The following is a 12546-nucleotide window of genomic DNA, read 5'->3' as shown; positions in this document are numbered from 1 at the left end:
GATTTTTGTTGTAATATAACTGTGTAGAAAAAACTATATTACTTGTGGCGTGTTTTTTTAATGAAAAATGAAAATAAGATTATGTTTGACTACTGTCATATGCTGCTTTGTACAGTCAGTAGGTAATGACTGTCGTATTAACTAGGTACACAGTTAGTATATCTACAAAATGAATGGTTTACGGTATGGCCACTATGTGGATATCTCAGAGAGCGAACAGCCAGTGAATGATCCATAGAGTGGTCATACTGTGAAGCATCCAGAGAGTGAACACTACATGTAACAATAAGATTTATTCATATTGGAGGACATACTATTAATACAATTTGAAGTTTCCAGATTATCTTTTGTTCCACACTGTGGATATACTTGGTAAATATGTGCTTCAACTTGTTTGTTATGTGTACGTACTTTCCGTAAGAAATAAGCGAAAGGTTCAAACGTAAGCCAATTGTTAACATTTAACCTGTGGGTCTTTCATTCATCACAAAAAATAATAAAAAATAAAATTGATCTACTTTTATTTGTTAACGGGTTTTGTTGACTAACTACATTTGAGGATTTATCTGTGAATATCCGATGACAAATAAAAAAACGAAGTCTAAATTATCTAAAGGTCATTAAAAATGATTACATACTTTCCCATAGTTTGATTAATATTCTTAGATATAGGTTCCACTGCTTCTATGGCCACCTATAACCATCTTGTGCTATTGGTAACAAACTACACTAGACCTTTTCCAGCATTATAACTATACAAAGAAGTGCTGTAATGTAAGATGTGTTAATACATAACAGTCAAATGGAGATTTATTCTAATTATTTAATTATATTTTACACTGTTACCAGTAGAATGTTGTTAGTTCCTAATAACCAAACTTTATATTCAACAACGATCTAAAATACATTATTGTGACTAAAGCTTTCAGGTAAGTAATACTTTAGATAAATACCTTATACAATATTAGATTTTCATTATCTATTAACCATTTACTTAATGTCAGTTACTACAAAACAATACTATTTTCTTTCAGTTAAACTTTATGTTAAGGTTTTTCTTGGGTTTTGTTTTATTAAACATAAAGTTACACAATGAGCTATCTGTGCTGTGTTCATCGCTAGTATCGAGTCTCGATTGTTAGCGTTACAAACCCTCATACTTAACCACTGATATTTAAAAATAAATAAATAACTGAAAACGAGAATATTAGTGGGATACATAAAAATCTCTAATTTTCAGAATTATTACGAAATACTGTCTCAATATAAAACAAAATTAAGCTAGGCTGTATTCTAACATTAGCCCGCTGTTGAGTTGTTATAAACAACATCAAATACGTTTCATAGTGTTACTGTTTTTTTATTTTCTAAAGTTTTAAGTAGCTAGTTTCATCAAGACCAGGTAGTTTATTTAAAACGGTAGGTTATATGCTTCTGTATTTACTATATGATTATCAACAGGCTTTAAGATATTCTCTAGGTTAATTTATTGGTTCAGTGGTGAATCTAAGGGATTATTCATTCTAAACTGGGTCTCGATACCCGTGATAGGCATAACACAGATACTCCATTGGGTAGTTTTGCGCTTAACAACAAAACAAACAGAACCTAATATCGCAGGAAAGAAATTCACGTTCGCGAAAGTTATATGTAGCATATATTCAAACTATATGCTAAGCAAAGCATGCAGCCAAACTATGTATAGTTCAAATGATATAACTGAATATTTTATAAACCAGATCACATACTGTACTTAATCTAAGCTGCATTTCCAAATGGTATAAAGATAAGACTTATCTTGTGCAAGACAATAAACTATACGTGATCCAGGCTATGTTACTCAACTACAAACCTACTATCTTATACTGAGAGTTAATCACCCTTTGTAAGCAGGTGTTCTGGGTACCTTATATCACAATTTCTCTTTCAAGTTTCAAGGATGGATGGTGACGTTAATCTCAAATAATACATTTCCACAGACATGCTACAGACTTTCCACTGGGCACGGCTTTTACTTGAAGCAACATATTTAACAAAGCAACTCCATAAAAGTCCATTAGGCCATATCAGGAGATATTTTAAAGGTTTGTAATTTACTGGGATTGATGAAAAACAACAACAACAGGAAAATGTGTAATTTAGAGGCGTGGCTGTAAACTTGTTAACCTTCGTTAACTTCAAGCTCTTGTTTGTCACGTTGTTAAATATATAGTTTTGTTTCAATGATATTTTTATTGGAATAATATTATTTTTTCATAACCACAATTTTTACTTACCAGGAATGAGACTTGTTTCGGATTAGTGAAGGTAATTTCGAAACCTGTTACTGTCTCTTTTACGTTATTTTCTCCCGATTCAACTGCCACTGAATGCTTATATTCTTCATAATTATTTTTTAATATTATGATAAAATAGAATACTTTGTATTATTTTTTAAGATTATGATAAAATAGAATACTTTGTATTATTTTTTAAGATTATGATAAAATAGAATACTTTGTATTATTTTTTAAGATTATGATAAAATAGAATACTTTGATAAAATAGAATACTTTGTATTAGTTTTTAAGATTATGATAAAATAGAATACTTTGTATTATTTTTTAAGATTATGATAAAATAGAATACTCTGTACACTCTTTGCTAACACGTTTTCTATTCTTCTAGTTTTCTTTTTATAACGAATTTTCGCATTTATGCATTTTATTTGAATTGTACATAAAAATCGTTTTGACAGTATAATTTTAAACATAAGAATAATAGTGAGTGAATAAATAGATAATAGATAATAATAAATTGTCATTGGAATAAGTTTTTAATCTTACCTTTGGCTTGACCTATTATATGAACGTCACCTTTTCGTTTAACCTGAATTTTACGTAACGACATATACATCGTTTAGGGTATTAGGTTACATTTCAGTACATTATCACTGGAGCACACACATGCCGTTATGTAATCACTTCGCTTCATCGTTTAACAGTTTCATTACACGAACCTCAGAAGGGGCTCGACATACATTTCCTACTTGAAGTGTCAATGCATTGTAAGTCGGTCAGGAATTCTCTGAGAACCAAATATATAGGTTCAATAATATATTGCAGCAAAACTTCATTGTATTAGCCTAAACATATCTTTCTTATAAAATGAGGTTAACTTTCTGTATAAGCTATTTGTACGAAAACGTGAAATAATTTAGCGAAAATATATATAAATCGAGACATTGATAACCAAATTATATGAGAAAGGAATATTTAATTTAAAGATATGCAGAAAATAGCATGTAAAAACTACATGTGGAGCTGAAGATAGACATCAAATCACATATACTCCTAATTAACTATATATACAATGACTATTCCTCAAAAGTTGCGCGAAACTTCAATGGCAAAAATAAACTCAAAGTATTAGCAGGATATTGCCATGAAGCAACAGAAAAATGCTAATAATTTACCTACACAATACATTTTACAAATTGTAGCATAGGGTCACAATAACTATTATAATCATATGTTACAATTTGACTTTTTAAAATAATTTTTAATTTGTACTCTAAAATATTTTACTGTTGACATGAAAATTACTATCCCGAACGATATGAAACCTTTGTTAAAAATGAATGAAACGAGAAAAGGAAAGAGGAAAAAAAAAAGAACGTTTAGGAGTTTCATTAAGAAACTTGAAATTTTAGGAACTTGCACAAATAATTATAAAAAAAGCGCAAAAATACACAATGGACTATCTGTGCTACACCCACAACAGGTATTGAAACTCGTTTTTAATGTTAGAAATCTTCTGTCTTCAGGCTAAGGGAAGAAGTGCAAAATAATAGTGGTATTTTCAGAGCATAAGTAGGCAATATGGTTTTCAGGTGATGTCATCTCAACTGTATAATGTCTCTGCCTCCTTAAAATATCCTTTAGATATAGCTCTGGATGATTTATTTATACCTATCTTTAGCAATGTGTTTCAAATAATCGTGAATGGAAGTGCAGAAAACTGAGAATGTCAAAAAAAAGTTAAGATATGTGTGCGTCGTTCGATGTGAAACTCGAGATTCTCGGTAACTCTGTTGGTAAAGATTGAACAACGTAACGGAATTATTATAATGTATTTATTTCACTATCTGTGTTTGTTTGAATTTAGTGTATATTTAGAAATACATGTAACTTATGTTGTTAAATATGTATTACGAATAAACCCGCCTCTTCTCTAAATTTGTAGATCCTCGAACGTAAGAATGAACAATGTATTTACCTGCGTAAATACCAGTATTGTTGGGCCAACTGAACATTAGAGAACCTCAACTTAAGGTTTATAAATAGCAACACGCAAAGAGATAGTTTAATATTATTGTTGGTTTGCTACAGTCATTATACCTTTTAAACCTCGGAAGCTACATTGTGATACACACTTATTAATCAGAAATTATAGATGTTTGACCAGAAACGTTTATAGATTTGAACAACATAAACTGCATAACTTCAGTCAATTAACTTCATATGTCAGTATTTCCGTGAGAACATTAGATATTGTTGTCAGTGAAAAATTTACTTACAGGTGCTCATCGAAGCAGCTCACTAGCTGGCCAACCAGAGAAGTGCATTAGTGTAGGAACATAGAATTAACTAGCTCTCCGTGAATTGTCAATAAAATAGTCAGTTTCAGTCCAATAGAAGACCCATTATTATTGTAAGTTTGACATTTTTGTATATAAATGACTATTTGTAATAACCGTTATTATCAATTGCATTATTACATGTGTATTAAAATATATTTGTGTTGAGAAAGAAAATTGCGTGTGTCAATCATCTTGGCAAATATCATAAATTTGATACATATTGACGTTCAATTAACTACTAAATTCAAATTAAAATGTTCAGCTATTTGAAATCGTAAGACGTAATGTATACGTAACAATAAATCGGAGACTCGTCCGAGATAAATTATAATACGTTACAACAACTAAAAACCTTCTTAGGCACTGATGATTTGCATGGACACCTTTAAATAGAAAAAAAAAACCTTGTTGTTACAAAAACCATAAAAGAACGACAGGATTCGAAACACGAGAACCATTTCGATACACTGATACACACTATTATACAAATTCTTGTCTCCCCCTAGCATATAAAAATTCAAATACTTTCCAAGCAAAATCTTTATATGGGTCACCGTAAAAAAAAAATATATATATATAAGCTGATGAGTGCGAATCATAGACAGGCCCAAATGTGGTTGGGATTAAGTGACAACAAACTAATTGAACAGAAAAAAAATAGAACGATTATATGTAATATTTTCAAATGTGTGGTTACAATTTAAGATATTCTCAGCTAAGGAGTTGATTTATTTCATATTATGCATTAAAAGGGGTGTGCGAATACATTTTATTTGCTATTATATACAAAGAACTTAGAATTTTAAAAAATAATTAAAATGTTGGAGTTAAATACACGATTGGACTTGGGGTTACCAGACTACTTTGTTTTGGCTTATTCAAATATGTGATTCTTATCATGAAAACTGCAAAATAATATTAACAGATGGAAATATTTAAATGCTTATGTTTGTTTAAACTTACTATAGTCATAGTAATAATGATGCACGAGACTTACTTCATTGAATTATAACGAGTTACACTAAACACTATTAAAGCACGTTAAAGATTTAGAAATTACAATTTTAATTTTTCTATATTTTTCACATATTAATAAACATTTCTTAATCTCACTTTGTTAAGTTTTAATTAAATAGATGTTATCAGATAATAATGTGGATAATATATAGGGTGTTTTTCCTGTACTTTAACATAGATACGTTAATAATTTTTTGATGTAGAAAACAACAGCTTTGATCTATAGTTTAACTTTCGCAATTTCTAAAACTCACAACAATTAAGTGTAAATTTCACTATTGAAACATCTGTAAATACTAGTATGCTCCTATATCTTGATGCATTGATTTCTATCAAGAACAATGTTATTTAAACTAGTTTACAGAATAAACTATTAAAAATAGTAATAATGCGTTATAACTTTTATAATTTACAACATATAATTTCACACTGAATAGAATCTACAAGATCTGTAGTGAAAGTGACATTTGGGGCCCTTGCCATAAAATAATCTTCACGAATTACTACTGGCTGTTCAACATTGTTCATAAAAATACTCTCCGAAGTGGCTTATGGTAAATCTAAGATTTTACAACACTCACAACTTGGTTTTGATACTTATGATGGGCACAACGTAAATAGCCTATTGTGTAGTTTGTATGTTAAAATAATGAAAACAAACCTGAGAATTGAATAATTACATGCATCGATTCTCTCAGTCCTGAAAAGCAAGATTAGCATCTTCGTCACTGAAATTCTCCCACAGTCTACTGCATGTTTTAATATATCTCCAATGAATAATTGAAACTTCTCTTAAAACATTATCAATATAGCGTTATATACTGACCAAAATATCTTTTCATTCACTGGTACTGTCGAGGAAATGCCATCTCATGCTAGCATTCTTTTCCAACAGCTAATACCTGACCTATAGACTTTACAACACTTCCATATTTCGAGACTAACCTTTCATCAACATTGTTGCAAATCAACATATAGGTATTAATAGTTCTTCAGAATTATACACATACACTGACGACTTAACACTAGGTAACACCAATTGTTCTTTACAAAATGCTTTACTTTTACAAATTAACAGTAACACATCTTTAACCATTAATGTTTATAGAAATTCTACACTGGTAATGGATAAACACCTGATTAATTATCATGACAATGCTAAGAGAGCGTTTACTTTGAACATTTGGTGTATTCACCCCACCTCCTTTCTTATTGATTTTTTTTTAAATTATTTGTTATTCCGTACCTTTTATAAGATGGACAAAACTCAGAAACGTATTTAAAAACCGTTGGAGAAGTTGGCACAGCATAACTGAATCAGCGTAAGGAACGAAAATATTTTGCGAAAGACTCTGGACTAAATGGACCTTGTTATATGAAGAACGTTTTATAGAAGAAATTATTAGTACTGCTCATGAAGCTACGAACACGTTAAATATACATGATTTTGATGACAGAAAGAGAGGAGGAAATATGACTCTGTATGTAATATATGTGTTGCATCCTGTTGAAGTTGATAATACTAAAGATACCTGTTGAAGTTGATAATGCTAAGGATACCTGTTGAAGTTGATAACTACTAAAGATACCTGTTGAAGTTGATAATACTAAGGATACTAGCAAGGAAACTGAATCCATTCCAGTTTCTCTTAGTGGGTTTAAATGGAAAAGGCTTTTAGCGGGAATTTGTTAGAGACAACTAGATGAAACTGATAAAATTAGTGAGACACTTTACAGTAAGGTTAAGATTTCAGCTGTTAACGAAGTCTTAATTATGGGTGATTTTAATTTCAGGCATACTAATCGAGAAAAGTTACATCAAGCCATGAAGGAAAAAGGTTTATAGAAACTGTTCAAGACGGATTTCATCACCCATAGGACAAGGAACCTACTAGAAATAATGCTATTTTATATTTATTGTTAACTCCTAATATAGAAATGGTTGTGAGGTTGAAAATTGGAGACACCTAGGTACGAGATATCATTGCTGTATTAGGTTTAATGTGTGGCTGCATATGGAAATCATTAATAACCATATTTTAAATTCTAAATTTCAAAAACAAATTTTGAGAGATGCGACAAGAATCATCTGTTGTAAATTGGGCAACTAAGTTATTTGAAAACACTGAGGAAACGTGGAAAATATTTAAAGAACAATTTTTCAAAATTCAAAACAGATCTTTTCCTCAGAGAAAGAAAACTCTATCGGCAAGTAAAAACAAATTGGCTCACAAAGAGCATACGAGATAAAATTAAGTAAAAACATCATAAATTTAAGAAATTTAAATTTACTGGCATTGTAGAAGATTACAGTAGATCAAGAACTTAGGACACACAAAAAGTTGTGTTGAATTTCAGTTAAAAACGTAAAAATTAACATTAAAGATTTAGTGATGACGAAAAACCCACTTGAAGTAAAACATATCTCAAGATGGTTTGTGCAGGTATTGTGTTATTTGAATTTGGATTCCATATTTCTGCTTGTTTTTCCAACATAGAATTCGTGGCAGATGTTGCATTGTGCTAGAATAAACATTTAAACATCTATGCACCAACTTACACAAACAAATACCAGGGCAAGCAACTATAAAATAATTACCTGTAAGTGCATGTACCAATTTACACATCTGTGTGTGTCATTGCAACAATAAACAACCTAATCACACATATATCAAATTAGATACCTCTGCATCCAAGTGCAAAAATAATCAAATGTGCATGCATCTACAAATCAAACCAAAACCTGCATGCGCATGTAGAAAAAAGCACCTGTGCAATCAACTATAAAATAATCTGTGAGAACAAGTACCAATTTATACACCTGCACACGCATGTACAAAAAAAAAACACCTGAAGAGAAACTACAAAATAAACAGGTGCATATGCATCTGCCAATTTATGCACCAGACAAAGCATATACTAAAATAAACACATGGGCGAGCATCTACAAAATTAAAACCTCTATGCTCATTTGCAAAGATAATTACGTACAAGCGTATCTAAGAAATTCAACACCTGCTGGTGCATCTACCAATTTACGAACAATATGCACCTGTAATAAAAATATAAGCACATGCACATGTATTTACGAAGTTAAGCACGTATGCACAAATATACAAAAATAAACACTTGGGTGAGCATATATGAAAATAAGAACCTGTGCACGCATTTACAAAAGTAAGCCCATGGTGAAACACATACAAATTTAAGCAATCGTCCAAGAAACTACGAGGTTAACTACCTACTCATGCATCTTCAAAATCAACACCTGTTCATGCACCCAAGAAAATAGACAGCTCCATGCACATCTAAAAAGTTAGTATCTTTAGGCGCATGTCCCAAAATAATCAACCACTCATGCGCCTAAAACTCAATACCTGTGCTCAGAAGTAGCAATTTACGTATCTGTGTATGCCTGTGTAAAAATAAATGCCTCTGTAAAAATGTGTCAATTTACGGAAATGCATATGACTAAAGCAATTTACGTAATTACGCGCGTATGACCGATAATAACAATTTGTGTTTGCATTTAACATTTAATGAATTTACACGAGTAAGTAACAAATTAAGCCCATGCACACACATCTTTTGATTTATGTACCAGTTTACACAACTGCACATGACTGTGCAAAACTAAATACCTGTCCTCACATGTATATATCTATATACGTGCATGATCCAGTTTAAATACAAATACCTACATCCACATGCACAAATTTATGGAACTGAGCATGCATCAAGCAATTTACACAACTATGCGCATATCATCAAAAATAATAAAAAGCACACGCTCTACCATATTACGCACCAGCGCATGCATGTTCAAAAACACGCAATTCATGTGCACCTAACAGTTTACTCATCTGCGCACTCTTGTACTAAAACACATGGGTGCATGTGCAAAAATAAGTACTGCACTAAAGCAGAAAGTAAACACTTGAACGTGCATGTACCGACTGATTTACCTCGACATGTATGTACGAAAACAAATATCTGAGGGTGCATATGCAAATTTAAGCTTCAACATGCTCATCTACAAGTTTACTCATATGTTCACTCAAATGCTAAAATAACAACCTGCATTCATCTGCAAAAATAAGTACGTGCATGTGCTTACTATTTACTTGCACATGCACGTTCATCTTCGTATTCATGAAATTCTGCGCGTATGTACGAAAAACAGAAACAAAATTCGCATCTAACCGAATTAAACACCTGAATGGATATATATAAAATCACTACTTGCCTGCTTTTGTAAAAATATAACAACCTATACATGCATCTATGAAATACAACACCAGTAACCTCTTTTTCCAAATAATAATTTTGTACAAATGCAAGTAAATAAGAACTTACACGCACATAAAAGAAATTCAACACATTTGAGCACATCTAACAATTAATTAAAATCGCGGGCATACACGAAAATAACCACATATGTGTGTACAACTAACTACAAAATCAACACCTACAAGCACATGAACAAAATAAGAACCTGCATGTTCCTCTACGAATTTCCGCATCTGTACGAGAATTTATAAAATAAGCATTTATACACACAACTACAAAACAAACACTGGCAATGGCACGTATAAAAATAAGCACTTGTGACAGCGTTTACAAATTATGAATTTGCACGTGCGTCTACGAAGGTAATTTCATGTGCGAGCATTAACCAATTTGCATATCTGTATGCAAATGTGTTAGTATAAACATTTAAACATCCATCTACTAACTCACACAAACAAACCTCTGGGCAAGCAACTATAAAATAATTACCTGTGAGTGCATGTACCAATTTACACATCTGTGTGTGTCTTTCCAACAATAAATACCTAATCACACATATATCAAATTAGATACCTGTGCATCCAAGTACAAAAATAATCAAATGTACATGCATCTACAAATCAAACCAAAACCTGCATGCGCATGTAGAAAAAAGCACCTGTGAAAACAACTATAAAATAATCTGTGAGAACAAGTACCAATTTATACACCTGCACACACATGTACAAATAAAGCACCTGAGGAGATATTACAAAATAAACACGTGCATATGCATCTACCAAATGATACACCAGAAAAAGCATATACTAAAATAAACACATGGACGAGCATCTACAAAATCAAAACCTGTATGCTCATGTGCAAATGTAATTACTTTCAAGCGTATCAAAGAAATTCAACATCTGCTGGTGCATCTACCAATTTACGAACAATATGCACCTGTAATGAAAAAATGAGCACCTGCACATGTACTTACGAAGTACACGTATGCACGTGTGCACAAATATAGAAAAATAAACACTTGGGAGACCATATATGAGAATAAGAACCTGTGCACGCATTTAGTAAAGTAAGCCCAGGGTGAAACACGTGCAAATTTAAGCAATCGTGCAAGAAACTACGAGGTTAACTACCTACACATGCATCTTCAAAATCAAAACCTGTTCATACACTCAAGAAAATAGACAGCTCCATGCACATCTAAAAAGTTAGTAACTTTGTGCGCATCTAACAAAATAACCAACCACTCATGCGCCTAAAACACAATACCTGTGCTCAGAAGTAGCAATTTACGTATCTGTGTATGCCTGTGTAAAAATAAATGCCTCTGTAAAAATGTGTCAATTTACGGAAATGCATATGACTAAAGCAATTTACGTAATTACGCGCGTATGACCGATAATAACAATTTGTGTTTGCATTTAACATTTAATGAATTTACACGTGTAAGTAACAAATTAAGCCCATGCACACACATCTTTTGATTTATGTACCAGTTTACACAACTGCACATGACTGTGCAAAACTAAACACCTGTCCTCACATGTATATATCTATATACGTGCATGATCCAGTATAAATACAAATACCTTCATCCACATACACAAATTTATGGAACTGAGCATGCATCAAGCAATTTACACAACTATGCGATCATCATCAAAAATAACAAATAGCACACGCTCTACCACTTTATGCCCCAGCGCATGCATATTCAAAAACACCCACATTCATGTGCACCTACCAGTTTACTCATCTGTGCACTCTTGTACTAAAACACATGGGTGCATGTGCAAAAATAAGTAATACACTCAAGTAGAAATTAAAAACATGAACGTGCATCTCCCAACTGATTTACCTGGGCATGTATGTACGAAAACAAGTATCTGAGGGTGCATATGCATATTTAGGCACCTACATGATCATCTACAAGTTTACTCATATGTTCACTCAAATGCTAAAATAATCACCTGCATTCATGTGCAAAAATAAGTACGTACACGTGCAAGTAAATAGTTAGCACATGCACTGTCATTTTCGTATTCATGCAATTCTTCGCGTAAGTACGAAAATAAGTAGCACCACGCGCATCTACCGAGTTAAACACCTCAGTGCTTATATACAAAATCAGCATTTCCCTGCTTATGTGAAAATATAACAACCTATACACGCATCTGAGAAATACAACACCAGCAACCTCTTTTTCCAATTTACTAATTTTGTACAAATATAAGTAAATAAGAACCTACACGCACATAAAAGAAATTTAACATATTTGAGCACATCTAACATTTAATTAAAATCGCGGGCATACACGAAAATAAGCACATATGTGTGTACAACTACAAAATCAACACCTACAAGCACATGAACTAAATAAGCACCTGCATGTTCTTCTACGAATTTCCGCATTTACACAAGAATTTATAAAATAAGCATTTATATGCACAACTACAAAACAAACACTGGCCATGGCACGTATGAAAATAAGCACTTGTGCCCGCGTTTAGAAATTATGCATTTGCACGTGCGTATACGAAAGTAAATTCATGTGCGTGCATTAACCAATTTGTATATCTGTGTGCAAATGTGCTGGAAAAAACATTTAAACGTCCATG

The sequence above is a fragment of the Tachypleus tridentatus genome, chromosome 3 (genome assembly GCF_004210375.1).
Source record: "Tachypleus tridentatus isolate NWPU-2018 chromosome 3, ASM421037v1, whole genome shotgun sequence".
In the NCBI taxonomy this organism is placed as follows: Eukaryota; Metazoa; Arthropoda; class Merostomata; order Xiphosura; family Limulidae; genus Tachypleus; species Tachypleus tridentatus.
The sequence above is the reverse complement of the archived record's forward strand: the minus strand, read 5'-3'. Positions refer to the sequence as shown.